This window comes from Silurus meridionalis, chromosome 23, assembly GCF_014805685.1.
Source record: "Silurus meridionalis isolate SWU-2019-XX chromosome 23, ASM1480568v1, whole genome shotgun sequence".
NCBI lineage: Eukaryota > Metazoa > Chordata > Actinopteri > Siluriformes > Siluridae > Silurus > Silurus meridionalis.
In genome coordinates, this window is record NC_060906.1 from 10835480 (window position 1) to 10848337 (window position 12858).

Genomic DNA, 12858 nt, shown 5'->3' on the forward strand with positions numbered 1-12858 from the left:
ATGTCCCATACTCTTGTTTTCTCAACTTTTTGGTTGTAAAATTGCTTTATACCTAGCTCAGCATGAATGATGGGCCTTTTTCCAGGACAGCTCATGTCAGGGGGATTTGCAGCAAGTTTAGAGCGATTGCAGATTTCCCTATCGGAGAGAAGCACGTTTAAGAAAAAATAAATCACTTGGTGGTCTTTTGTCATCGGGTCAATTTGATATCATTTACTAATCTCCTTAATCCAAATTGAGCTCAGTGTAGCATGACATCAGCTTTTAGTGCTATGCAGAAGCACAGGCGGAGTAAGCGATTAGCACATCTTTAACACTTCTTCAGAAACTCCAAATGATCACTAAAGACCCCTAGAGTAGTGTTTTTTTTTCTTCTTCTCCAGATGTCTTTTTTGTAAGAGACTGGCAGAAAGCGGTTGTGAATGTCTCTATTATTTAGTGAGTTTGGGAAAGCAGAAACGATGCCCTGTGACAGTGATGCACAGAGGGGACTATGGAGTCTCTGCCTCTTGCTTGGTGTCTGGACGATGGGGAAATGGTGGGGAAAGTATCTCTGAAAGCTGCCAATTTACATGCATGCCGTTCAGGGCGCACCCTGTGAATGAAGTTCCCTAGCTTTGCATTTCATGAGATTAAATCTTTTGAATAATTTATTGTCATCACACCTAGGTTCTGTATTGTGAGTACTACATTGCAAAATACTTTTCAAAACATTGTGAATATACACTGTGTGGATTGAACCTGTTCTAACATAACAATGCCCTTGTGGAGCTTCATAAAGATGCAATACAATGTTTGAAATGGAAGATCTTGAGTGGCCTGCTGTAGAATTGTGACCTTAACATTATTGGGGATAAATTGCAACACTGACTGCTCCCCAGGGCTAACCTCCCTACATCAGTATCGGACTTTACTAACACCCTAACACAGTTCAAAATCTAGTGGAAGATCTTCCCAGACGATTCGAGGATATTACAACAGCAAATGGCTGAATAAATGTGGAATGGGATGTTCAGAATGCTTAAATGAATCCTATTGTTAGGTGATCTTTATTTACTGACTCATAATGATACTCATATTTTTAATAATTATAAAATTGTAGTGTTTAAAAATAAAACTGAAAAAATTGTATATTATGTATACATAAAAATATGGAGAACCCTATTCTGGTAAACTTGAGAGATATTTAGTGGACTGGCACACACAATTATCTTTACATGAATTGGCCAAAAAGTATATATGAACCACATCACTAGACCATCACTAGTATATTTACATTTACAGCATTGGCCGATGCCCTCATCTATTGCAAATTACATTTATCTCATTTATACACCTGAGTAGTTTAGGGTTAAGTCAAACGTATTAAACAGTGAGCTACCACGTCCTGTTATACCTCCTGCATATGATTTCCATTCAAATGTAACCAGAACATTAATTTCCCAATGATATTTCAGTGGATTCTCTCAGGTGAAGGAATTAAAAAAATGTGTTTGTGCAGTGTGAACATAATGAAGTGTAATTAAGGCACATTTATACCCTGACAAAAAATCTTCTACTTTTTTCTCCTTTGTCATTTTTATCCATCTGACATCACAAAAGATGTATGTGAGAAAAAGATGAGAAACTTGGACACTGACAAACAAATGACAGTATGTTCAAAATGAAGTACCACTGAGCAGGGTGGATTTATGTGGGTTTTTTTTTTATCTGTTTTGATCTATCTAAAACATTGTATTTTTCTTAAGTAGGATCAGACTGTTTGATATACGCCATGGCTCTGTCTGCAAAAATGAGAGCGAGTGAGAGAAAGAGCTTCAAACCAACTGTAATCTCTTTCTCTTAGCCAATCGCTCTCAGAATAACGATTTTAGTTAGTTTTTTCTCTCTTTTTTAGGTTTGATAAATTGGCCACAGGAACAAAAACGCACACAGGGAGGCTTAATTACAAAAAACAGATTTAGCCATGTTTTTTTTTTTGAGCTGACATACTTAACCTGCAAAGGACAAGATCTCTGAATATTGGACGTTCGATTCATGGGTCCAGGGTACATGAACTTAGACCCATTAATCTCCTATATATGAGCGAGTAAACAGCATGAAGAGATGTTTCTGCCAAGGTGTGCATTGTTGTCGCACGTGTTAGTGAGCAAACAGGAGCTTTGTGCTAATCCCTGCTAGCGGCTGTAGTCTGTCAATGTGAAGACATCAAAGGACAGAAATTCATGCACCTTTTAATGATTTGTAAATCAGATTAGATTAAGTTAGATTCGACTTTAGCAGTTGCATAGAGGCAGGAATTTCGAGTGTGCAGCAGGTTCTAATAGATTTTTATACCCACTACTAATTTCACACTTTATAAAAGAACAGGACATAATCATGATCAAGTATAATGAACCGAAGTAACATACATTGTATGGATTAAAGTATTGGAACACCTGACTTTTCCAGCGATATATGGTTCTTCCCCAAACCTTAACCACAAAGTTGGAGGTACACAGATTTAATCTTCCTTTCACTTGAACTGCGAGACTTAAACTTGTTCCAGCATGAAGATGCTCCTGTGCAAAAAGCCAGCTTTATAAAAGTATGGCTGAAGTGGTAAATCTTGTGTGGCTTGCTATGGAGCACTGAACTCAACTCTATTGAACACCACTGGGTTGAATTGGATTGAAATGTTAACTGCACCCCAGGCTTCCTCAGCTCACCTTCATCAGTACCTGAATATACACAAACTTTAATAAGCACACTCCAAAATCCAGTGGAACATCTTCCCAGAAGAATAAATGTGGAATAGGGTTTTTAAAAAACACATACAAATCTATGGTCAGGTGTCCACAGATTTTTGTCTATAATGTATTGTTGGTATTATATTGTCTGTTTTTAAAAAAAGACAAGAAAATATTTGAGGAAAGCCTATGTATACTGTGTATACTATATTTTAGTTTTTAAATGCACTCTGTATTTCTCACCTGAGTATCAATTTTAATGGTTTCCTTTCGACAAGAACAAAAAAACAGCATTATGTTGAACCTACACGTAATGGATGTCTTGTACTCTTGTTGCGGGAATAAATATTTGTTTGAAAACCCTTAATTTTGTTAAAAAACTTGCAGAAATTATTTGGCGAAATGGTTTGGGTTAGGTGTAGGCATTGTATTATTTTGCTATAAAGAAAAAATATGTTAATCCAAGACAAATGTGTGTGGGTGTGTGTAGTGGATAAAAGGTTCTTTATTTTACTTCATAGAGCATAGAGCACCATTAGAAATGAGAAAAGCCACTCAAGCATTCTCTGTCTAAACATATTTCAGTCAAATATGTTTGTAACTGAGCAAAACACAGGCATATTTCCATCACGACATAATGCACTTAGTCAGAAAACAAAAAAGCACTTGTCCAGACTACCTTGGGAACACTTGACTGGCAAAAGCCGAATAGAATGTGATGGCAGAAAAGATGGAGCCAGAAGAAAAAAGCCAAACATGAGTGGGGGGTTAAGTGGGTCAAGTCTTATCAGTCCCTACTGGTGATGCCATAGTGATAGACATATCCCAGCTGGCTCGTCACTGCACTATCATAACAAAAGGGCAGCAGGGAGAATGATTGACAAGCCAGGGTGGTGAATGGCAGTCTCTCTCTCTCTCTCTCTCTCTCTCTCTCTCTCTCTCTCTCTCTCTCTCTCTCTATCTTTCTGTTCTTTCATCGTTCTCTCGTATCTTTCGTATCTTTTTTTTGTACATGGAGACTGTGCATATGCAGCTAAATAAGAATTTGAGCTCAAACAGGGTACTTATTTGATTTTGGATTACTGCAGAGAAATCCGTGTTCTCGCCTACAGTCAGACAGGGGTAATTAATTTTTCATCATGTAGGTCATCTGCAGCTTAATGAAAAGCTGTTTAGCTGTTTATGGTTAAAAGAAACTCCTGAAGTAAGGGCTGTTTGTTAATAAAAAGCAAATTTCCAAGCTATTCAGAGGAAGGTAAGTGTATCCAGATTGAAATAGGGCATGCAGAAAAGAAGAAGGAATAAATGAAATAGAAAGTACAAAAGAAATAAAGAGGAAGTTCAAAGGTATACAGAGGACAAAAAGGAAGTACTACGGGGTTTCAGAGAATTAACAAATGGAAATCCAGAGTGGTGTCTTAAGTACAAAGTGAGGAGGAGAAGTACAGAGAACAAAAAGAAACATGATTGGTGTGTGTATATATATATATATATATATATATATATATATATATATATATATATATATATATATATATATATATAGGAAAAGAATGAAAGGGTATACAGGGAAAGAAAAAGGAAGTACATAATGTACATGATGAGGATAATGTGGGATTACAGTGGGTATAGAGAGAACAGAAAGAAAATAGAGATAGTATATACTGGACAAAAAGTAAAATGCAATGGGTAGCGGGGAGAAATAGGAAAGACAAAGAAATACAGATAGTATGAAGCCAAAAAATGCTAGTATAAAGAGGTCCAAAAATAAATATAGAGTATAAAGTGACAAATAGGAAAGACAGAAATTTAAAAAAAGGACAAAATTAAAGTACAGACAGTATACAGAAGACATTAAATATAAAAAGAATACAGAGCATAAAAATAGGACACAAAGAAATATTGATAGTAAAAAGGAAACATAGTGTAATGGAGAAGAAAAAGGAAGTAAAACAAGTATAATAAAGATTTTTAAAACATTCCAGAGACTATACTGTGCATGAGAACAAAAATAAAATATAAGGTTAACAAAAGGACATAAAGGACGTGCAGAGGGTATTCAGAGGACAAAATGAAAATACACTGGGAAGCAGAGGACAAAGAAGAAAGTACTAGGAATATACAGAGGGCACCAGTTTAATACAGTGGCTCTGCAGAAGACATGAAGAAAAGTGGCATATACCTAAGCATTAATGTGGATTACGTTTTAGAATTTGTTCACAGGTTAAAGGAATAACTATTCTTGCGTCTTGTGTCGTCTAATATATTTGTGTCACATCCAAGGAACGAGTGTTTGAATGTGTAGGGTATGAATGGAATTGTTTCGGATATACGATAAACTGATTAGATTTGGGAAATGATCCAAACGAAGGTCACAACAAGATTGTATAACAGAATAGTTCAGGACATGAAGAGTAGAGTTGTGTGTGTTTAGTATTAATAAAAAAGCTAATAGATGTAATTTATAATTCTATTTCAGACGTTGACTTGTAAATCCAATGACTTGTATTTATTCTCTGAACTTAAAAAAAACATTCTTTAGTCATACGACCTATCAAGGTGTGTTCATGTCAACACCTCCCCAGTGTCTGAGGTGAATACCAGTTTCATTTAATTTTTTTCTTGTCAGAGTATTGCAGAATTGGACAATGTGTGACATCTGTCTGCCACCAGCAATAAAAAAAACTGCTTATACTTTTTGTACAGTAGTGTAATCTCCATGCTCTTCAAAGTGTTCCCCAGTGGTTGCATTCCTGTTTAAGATAGCCGATAGCATAAGCTTTGAAAGTGCCATCTGGAGCATGGGGGCGCTGTAACAGGTGCCAGACACTCACATATCCTCATCAAACCATGCCAAGCCCCTGTGTGCCCCCTAAACAGTCACCCCAAATTAGCATTTCTCCCCTATCACTCACTGCTGACCCTCACACACAGATACACATTTCTCTCAGACAAGGTCACACCGGATTGGGCCAAGTGTTTGAATTGTTTACCTGCCAGGAAGATATCCTCTGTGTTATTATGCCACTGACCCATTAAGAGGTTTTAAAAAATGCAAAGGAAAGAGACAGATGTGTGTATGAGAGGAACCGAAATGTGACGTAAAAATATGAGAAAGGAGAAGGCATGTAAGGGGTAGAGAAAACACAAGAAATTTAAAGGCAGGGAACCCAAAGTAACAGTCCATGTGCAAACTTGAACAACAAGATTGAATTTGCACTAATTTCCCACCGGTCCTTCTCAGAGTATCATGGGAAATTGTGTCCATAGTGGGAATGTCGCTTGCATGCATTGGTTTGTGCTTAGAAATAAGAAATTGTGCCTTCAGATACACAAAAAGAATCAAACACACACACACACACACAGATCCTATATGTCTATGAGAACGTGTTTACTTAAAAAAGGCCTTGGACACACACACATACACACACACGCAGTGCAGCTCAGCTCATTTATTACTGCAATGGCCTGTACAAATCCGAGGTGTTTTGTTTCATAATGAAATGTCTAGAGGCAACAGCATCATTAGAAGTGCATAAGCCTTTTGGACACCCTCATGCATCATAGATGCACCTTTGAGACCAGTGTAATTCTACTGCAAGAATTTCTGTATGGGGATAAAAACACATATAATCATTATTTAGGACTCATGCTGCTCAAAAGTGTAGAAGAGATAATCTAGTCAGCCAGTTGACAGACACAAAGCACAAACAAAATGAGAGATATTGCTCAGAGATAGAAAGAAAGAAAGAGAGAGAGCGAGAGAGAGAGAGAGAGAGAGAGAGAGGGGAAAAATGGGAACAAATTCATGTTTAAGTAGGACAAACTCCAAACACCAAAGCCTTCTTTCTGTTTCTTCTCCTTTTTTTTCTGTTGTTTCATTATCTTCTGCCATCTTAGCTGTCTCTTTCTTTCCCACATTTGAGCTATCACCCTGCTCTCATTTTCTATTTCTTATTCAGATTAATGGGTTAAGTAGGCTTTCGAGTTTATTAGTGCCGACCTAAATGAGAAGAGACAACCGTTGATGGGGAAGATAGGAGCAAATTGGAGCAGACTGAGAAGAATCGTGACCCAAATAGCAGATTGTACTGTATTAAGGTGCTCTTTCATAATCACATGTACTCACACATGCAGGCAAAAAACGAACATGAAAGCTCATCAGAGGTGGGAGAGTAGAAATTCTCTACATTTCTTAGTTGAGTCCTTTTAGTTCAGATCAGTCTGTGTGAGTGACTAAACTGAGGCCTAATGTGGAATGGTTTGTAGTTGTAGCTCATCCAAGCATCTAAATGTCTGAGATGCATTTCTTCTCACCATGCTGAGTGTTTGAGTTAATAAATCCTTTATGTCTGTTAGAATCTCCTCATGCTCCTCTTATCTCTCTCAACAACAAGATGTTTCTAAATGCAGAACTTTTACTCAGTTGATGTTGTTTTGTTGTTGCTGTAGTTGTGGTCGTTATTGCTGTTTTTTGTACCATTATGTTGTCACAATCAGAACCCCAATCTGATTTTTGATGTGAAAATGTACTGCTCTTGACCTGCATCTGCATGACTTTATGAACTTTTAGGATTCGATAATTGCATATAGGTGTTTCTACACTGAGTATATATCTTAGGAAATTATATGCATTAATTTCAGTGCAGCAATAATAGTAAAATAAGTGTTGTGCAATAACCTCTGTAACTGTCATTGTAGTCTGAGTTTTCTGCCATCAGTTTGCTGCTGCAAATTTCAATTCACTAAAAATATAACAATATGTATATTTCTTAAAATTGTATTATTTCTTTTCCTCTTTACTTTCATTTTACAAGCCACTGCAACCCAACAATGTCCCTAGGGGATCAATAAAGGATTCTGATTCTAATTATACATGCTGTATATAAACTTTCTTTCGGCTTCTCCCGTTAGGGGTCGCCACAGCGAATCCTCCACACGTTTAGATTTTGGCACATGTTTTACGCTGGATGCCCTTCCTAACGCAACCCTCCCCAATTTATCCGTGCTTGGGACCGGCACTGAGAGTGGCTGGGGATGGTTCCCTGACTGGGGATCAAACCCGGGTCGCAGCGGTAAAAGCACTGCATCTTAACCACTAGACCACCAGGGGGCCTATATGATACATGCTGTATATAAAAACTATAAAAAAAAAAAACTTAAACTTTACATACATGTTTTTCACATGTCCCTTAAACATGGCCACTATATTTCATGCACATGCACCAGCAACATAGTAAAAACAGGAGTGCAAATTGTGAGGTGAAAGAGAAGAATGCCTGCCATGGCTTGTTATTCAGTGATAGAGATTTTGTGTGTGCTTGTGTTTTGGTGAGTATAGTTTTCTAATAATATGAGAGAATGGATATCCTGCTAAAGAAAAAAACAGCTATCCTGATCAAGAGAATCAGCGTGTCTTAGGTTTGAAGCATGTGTATAAAAGTGCTTGAAACGCTGAATACATAGTCTTAAACGTTGCTTTAAATTGCATCATCTCTTCTTGAAGCAGGCTCTTGGAGCTAGTTTGAAGATGCAAGCGGTTTAGCAGAGTACCCCAGCCTGAGACACAGGCAGTGGAGTGAGCATCAACACAGGCTCAAACAGCTGGCCGCAGTGCCCAGTGCCTCTGGCACCGTCTGCCTGTTGGTGCTGGGTGATTTATGGGGATTAAGTGTGTTTACTGGCAGCCTCTGACTCACATCCATCCAATTTAATGCCTGCTTTCTTTCATCTTGCTCTTCCTTTTTTCCTTCCCAAGCCTCTTCTGTTTGCTTCTCTTCCTCCATAATTTTTGTCACAGACAATTATTTTTGTAAAGTTAAGCATTGTGATCTTCAGCTCTTTTTATAGACCTTCAATCAGTATCAAATTGAAAGTCAAGTTATCTGAGAACATGCTATTTTTAGGTGAAGGCATTAACTGTGGTTACAGGTATTGGGACACCTGACTTTTCCAGCCATACGTGTTTCTTCCTGAAACTGTTACCACAAAGTTGAAATACACATTTGTATATGAGCTAGGAGACCCAAACCTAGCAAATCTAGCATGACGATGTCCCTGCGCACAAAGCAATGCTCCATGAAGAGATGGTTTGCATGGGTAGGAGAGGAAGATCTTTAGTAGCCTGCTATAGAGCTCTGACTTCAACGTTAAACACCTCACCTCCTCAACTTACATCAGTACCCGACTTTACTACAGCCCTTTTTGAAGAGTGGATTTTATTATAATTATATAACTGTATATAATATTTTATAAATATAAATGGGGTCTAAATGTGGAATGGGATGTTTAAAAGCACATACAGATTGAATGGTTGGGTCTCCAAAAACCTTTGCTTTTATAGTTTATATTTCAGAGCATGTGTTAGGCCCAGGATTTCTTTTATGTTTCTAGCATACTGTCAGTTATGAAGTTGCAGCCCAATTATGGATTTTGTTTATCTATATTTTAATCATTAGTTATTAGCCTCCTCAGCCCCCTCACTCTCTTTTTCTAATTGCAGTCATGACACGTGGTTTGTGTTCGTAACACAGAAGCCATGCTTTTCTTTAACTGTTTAACCAAAGTGACAGGGTTAATTACTGTATGTACTGCATGGTGTGCTCTGCTTGCGTTTGTGTTTCTTAGGCAAAATGCAAATTTATTAATAATGTAATTACTGTGGAAATAGATGATTAAATTAGGCTCGCTTCCTCTGACTGCTGTACACAAGAAAAGCATTCCTTTTAGTATCAGGACAGGAAATAAATATATATATATATATATATATATATATATATATATATACTAACCACACAAATGCATTAATTCAATATTAGATTTGATTCACTTTTTATTTGTATAGTGCGTTTAACAATAGACATTTTCCCAAAGCAGATTTACAGAGATAAAGACAGTCTATAATTTAAATGTATATGTTAATGCCTATAAGTTTATCCCTAATGAGCGACGCAGTGGTGACTGTGGCAAGGAAAAACCCCCGGAGATGGAATGAGGAAGAAACCCTGAGACAAACCAGATCCAAAAGGGAACCCATCCTCATCTGGGTGGCACAGTTACAGTTCATTACAGTTTTACATTTGAGTGCAGTTTATTGATATGGACTTAAATGCCGAACTGTTCAAGCACTTGTATTAGACTGTTTATATTAATTACAGTCCAAATCCATCCTCACAGTTCCAGAGATCTTTGAATTTTGAAGTAATAAAGCCGTCTTGTCAAATTAAGGTTGTTGCATGTATGCTATATTCAGGCTGGTAACAGAAAAACATATGACCTTAAGAGATATCTGTAGCTGAACAGCATCGTTGTGACAACTGGATATTATCTCCTGTCAGACATCAGATACTGTGTAACGTTTTTATTCGGAGCGCCGGTCAAGTTCTTAAAATGCGTCAAGACAGGAAAACAGCAAAAGTGATTTTGCTTTTTGTTTTGCAGCAATGGAGGTGGCATTAGTCACCAATGTCTCAGACAGTGTAAAGCCAGACACTTCTGCTCTCTTTGCTCTGTCTCAGAATATGTGGCATGTCCCAGAGGGAACCTTAGCCTAGATTTTCAAAATAGTTTTTTCTTGCCTCAGGAGAAAATAGTATGGCTGAATGTCTGATGTGTGTGTGTGTGTGTGTGTGTGTGTGTGTGTGTGTGTGTGTGTGTGTGTGTGTGATTGATTTAGTGTATTTGTAGACTTTAGCTTAGGTTGTACTTTTACATCCAGTGTTGTCCAAGTGGGTGTTCAACACCAAGCCTACATTCTTTTCAAAATGTTTTTCAATGACAAAAAGTGCCTTTTTTTCCACACACTGAATTTAAACAACAGCAAAAGCAATGGATTGATAAAACAAGATAGCAATGACAGGAAACTGTTTAAACAATTATATCTCCATCACAAAGATATTACATCAACCTTACTTCTACTATTGGGATTTGTAAATATCATGAGTACATTTTATTCACAGATGAGTAGGAGTTGTTCTAATGGTCCAACACCCATGTGTTAACATTGAAAAATTGAAGTTTGATTGAGCAATTTGTGACTACACACACACTACTGTAGTTTCCTATGGTATCAAAAATCACTCTTCTTGTGCACCACAATGGTTAAGGGTTTATTCCCTGTGTGTGGAGTTTGCACGTTCTTCCTGTGCTTTGTGGTTTCATGTGGGTATTCTAGTTTCTTTTCCTAATTCAAAGACATGTATGGAGTTAATTATCCTTACCACATTGGATGGATAAATGGATGGTACCAACACTTGGTGGCAAACAGAGAATCTTTGATACATGACACAGTGCATTGTACACAATAGCAAACTAAGAAGCGGACCCCAGACCATTATTATTGAGAGGAAATCCCGGAATTTGCTTACATTTTATCCTTGAATGGCTCAAATGACTGACAGAGTTTACTGAGGGTAACTCAAAACCAAGAACCACGGCTTTTGGTGTTCAGTGGACTCCTGTGCTCTTGATGTCCAGCTGCACGTATTAAAACTCTCTGTTCAGCAAAAAAACATCTAAGGATTCAGACCAAAGTCACTGTTTTGTTCTGAGAATAAAAGTGAAACATCTTGCTTTTTTTTGGCAAGACCAAGCACAAAAACATCTAGTTCAAGTCTATAACTTGATTACTTATTATGACTCACAACCAAAAACCAGGAGAATCTAACAGAGAGACATTTACACTAAAAGACATAAAAAGCACATTTGTAAGAAACCTCTCTCTCTCTCTCTCTCTCTCTCTCTCTCTCTCTTTCTCTCCGTCACCTCAACCTCTCTGTCGCTTTGTGTGTTTGTCTCTCTCAGAGATAATGGTAGTAATTGGACGGACTTGCAGGCTCTCTGTATGTTTCTCGCCGATAAAGAGTGCTGTGTGATTCCCTGGTGCTCGGCTACACGCTCTCTCCATTTGGAATTAAATGCTTTCCACACAATGAAAGGCACATGGCCAGGCAGCGGCTCCGTCTCAGGGCTCTAGGTTCCAGGTCTGGCTATGAAATGGCTGTGTAAATCCTCTCTGCTACGGCTTACACAGCAACACTTCTCCAAAACTGCTGGAAGGCGCTCTAAATCTTAGTATGCTGTCTGGGATTTGTGAGGACTTTTTTGTCGCAGCTCCCCGCTATATTGTGTTTGGGATTTAACTTTTTTAAAACAGAAAGAGATAAATAAAAAAAAAAAGAAAACCTTTTTTCTTTTGTCAAGTCTTGCCTCAAACTAATTATCTGGATCATTTCCAGAAATGCTCAACATTATTGCAAATAAAACTGAACACAAATAAATACCTGCTTAAAAATTCAGCAAATGTGTCTTCTTGGAACTGCTTGGAAAATGGGTAGCTCTTTTGTTCATCAATGCAGGCTGCCTTCTATACGCTGGTCTGGAAGCTTTCCTCATAGCATGCTTGGTGTGTATAAGATCTTTTGATCTGCCATTTTACAGAAATGCCACCATGCCAGTGAGACCAATTAGCACATGAAAGGTAATGCCTGCTGCCCAAATGGTACAAGGAGTTGGCTGAATTTGTGTAGGAGTAAGGGCATAGGGGTGGGAGTGGTTGTGTGTCTGAAAGAGCTTGTCTTGGAGCTACATTCGAGAAATAAGCATGTAGCAAAACAATATTACATAGTCTGGTGCATTTCAGTCTTTATGCAAAGATCTGTATGAATATGGGCCTACACCATATGTTCCAAACCCTGTTTCTGGACAATGTCCCTGCATGCTACAGCTTAGAGTTTTCTTATTTTCTCAATTTTTTACTCAAGAACATCTGTTAATCTAATAATCATTTAAATCAGATAAACCATAACTGGTCCAGACAAGGAGGACCAGAGGATTAGGAATGGGAACATACTAGCTAACTTTGTATACTAGAAAGCTCCACATGATTTCAAAAGGCAAGTCTAAGATTATTTCTGGCTAAATTTGGATAACCATCTAAATTCTAGTTGAAAGTGGACTGATTTACTTGGTGTGTGTGTGTGTGGGTGTTTCTGTGGGTTTCTTGTAACCCTGGGTAGTGCTACTCTTTCCTCTTGCGCTATTAACATTTCTTAAAATATGGCCAATTTTGTGTAATATGGGAGTATGGGAGCAAATTTGTGTTATATATTCTACTGATTTTCTCAAGATC

General features: G+C 37.7%; 1 protein-coding gene across 13 annotated transcripts in view; it reads left to right on the forward strand.

The window, feature by feature from the left end:
* Positions 1-12858, forward strand: part of dab1a (DAB adaptor protein 1a) — a 368118-nt gene that overhangs the window by 245188 nt on the left and 110072 nt on the right. The gene's annotated exons all lie outside the window — the stretch shown is intronic.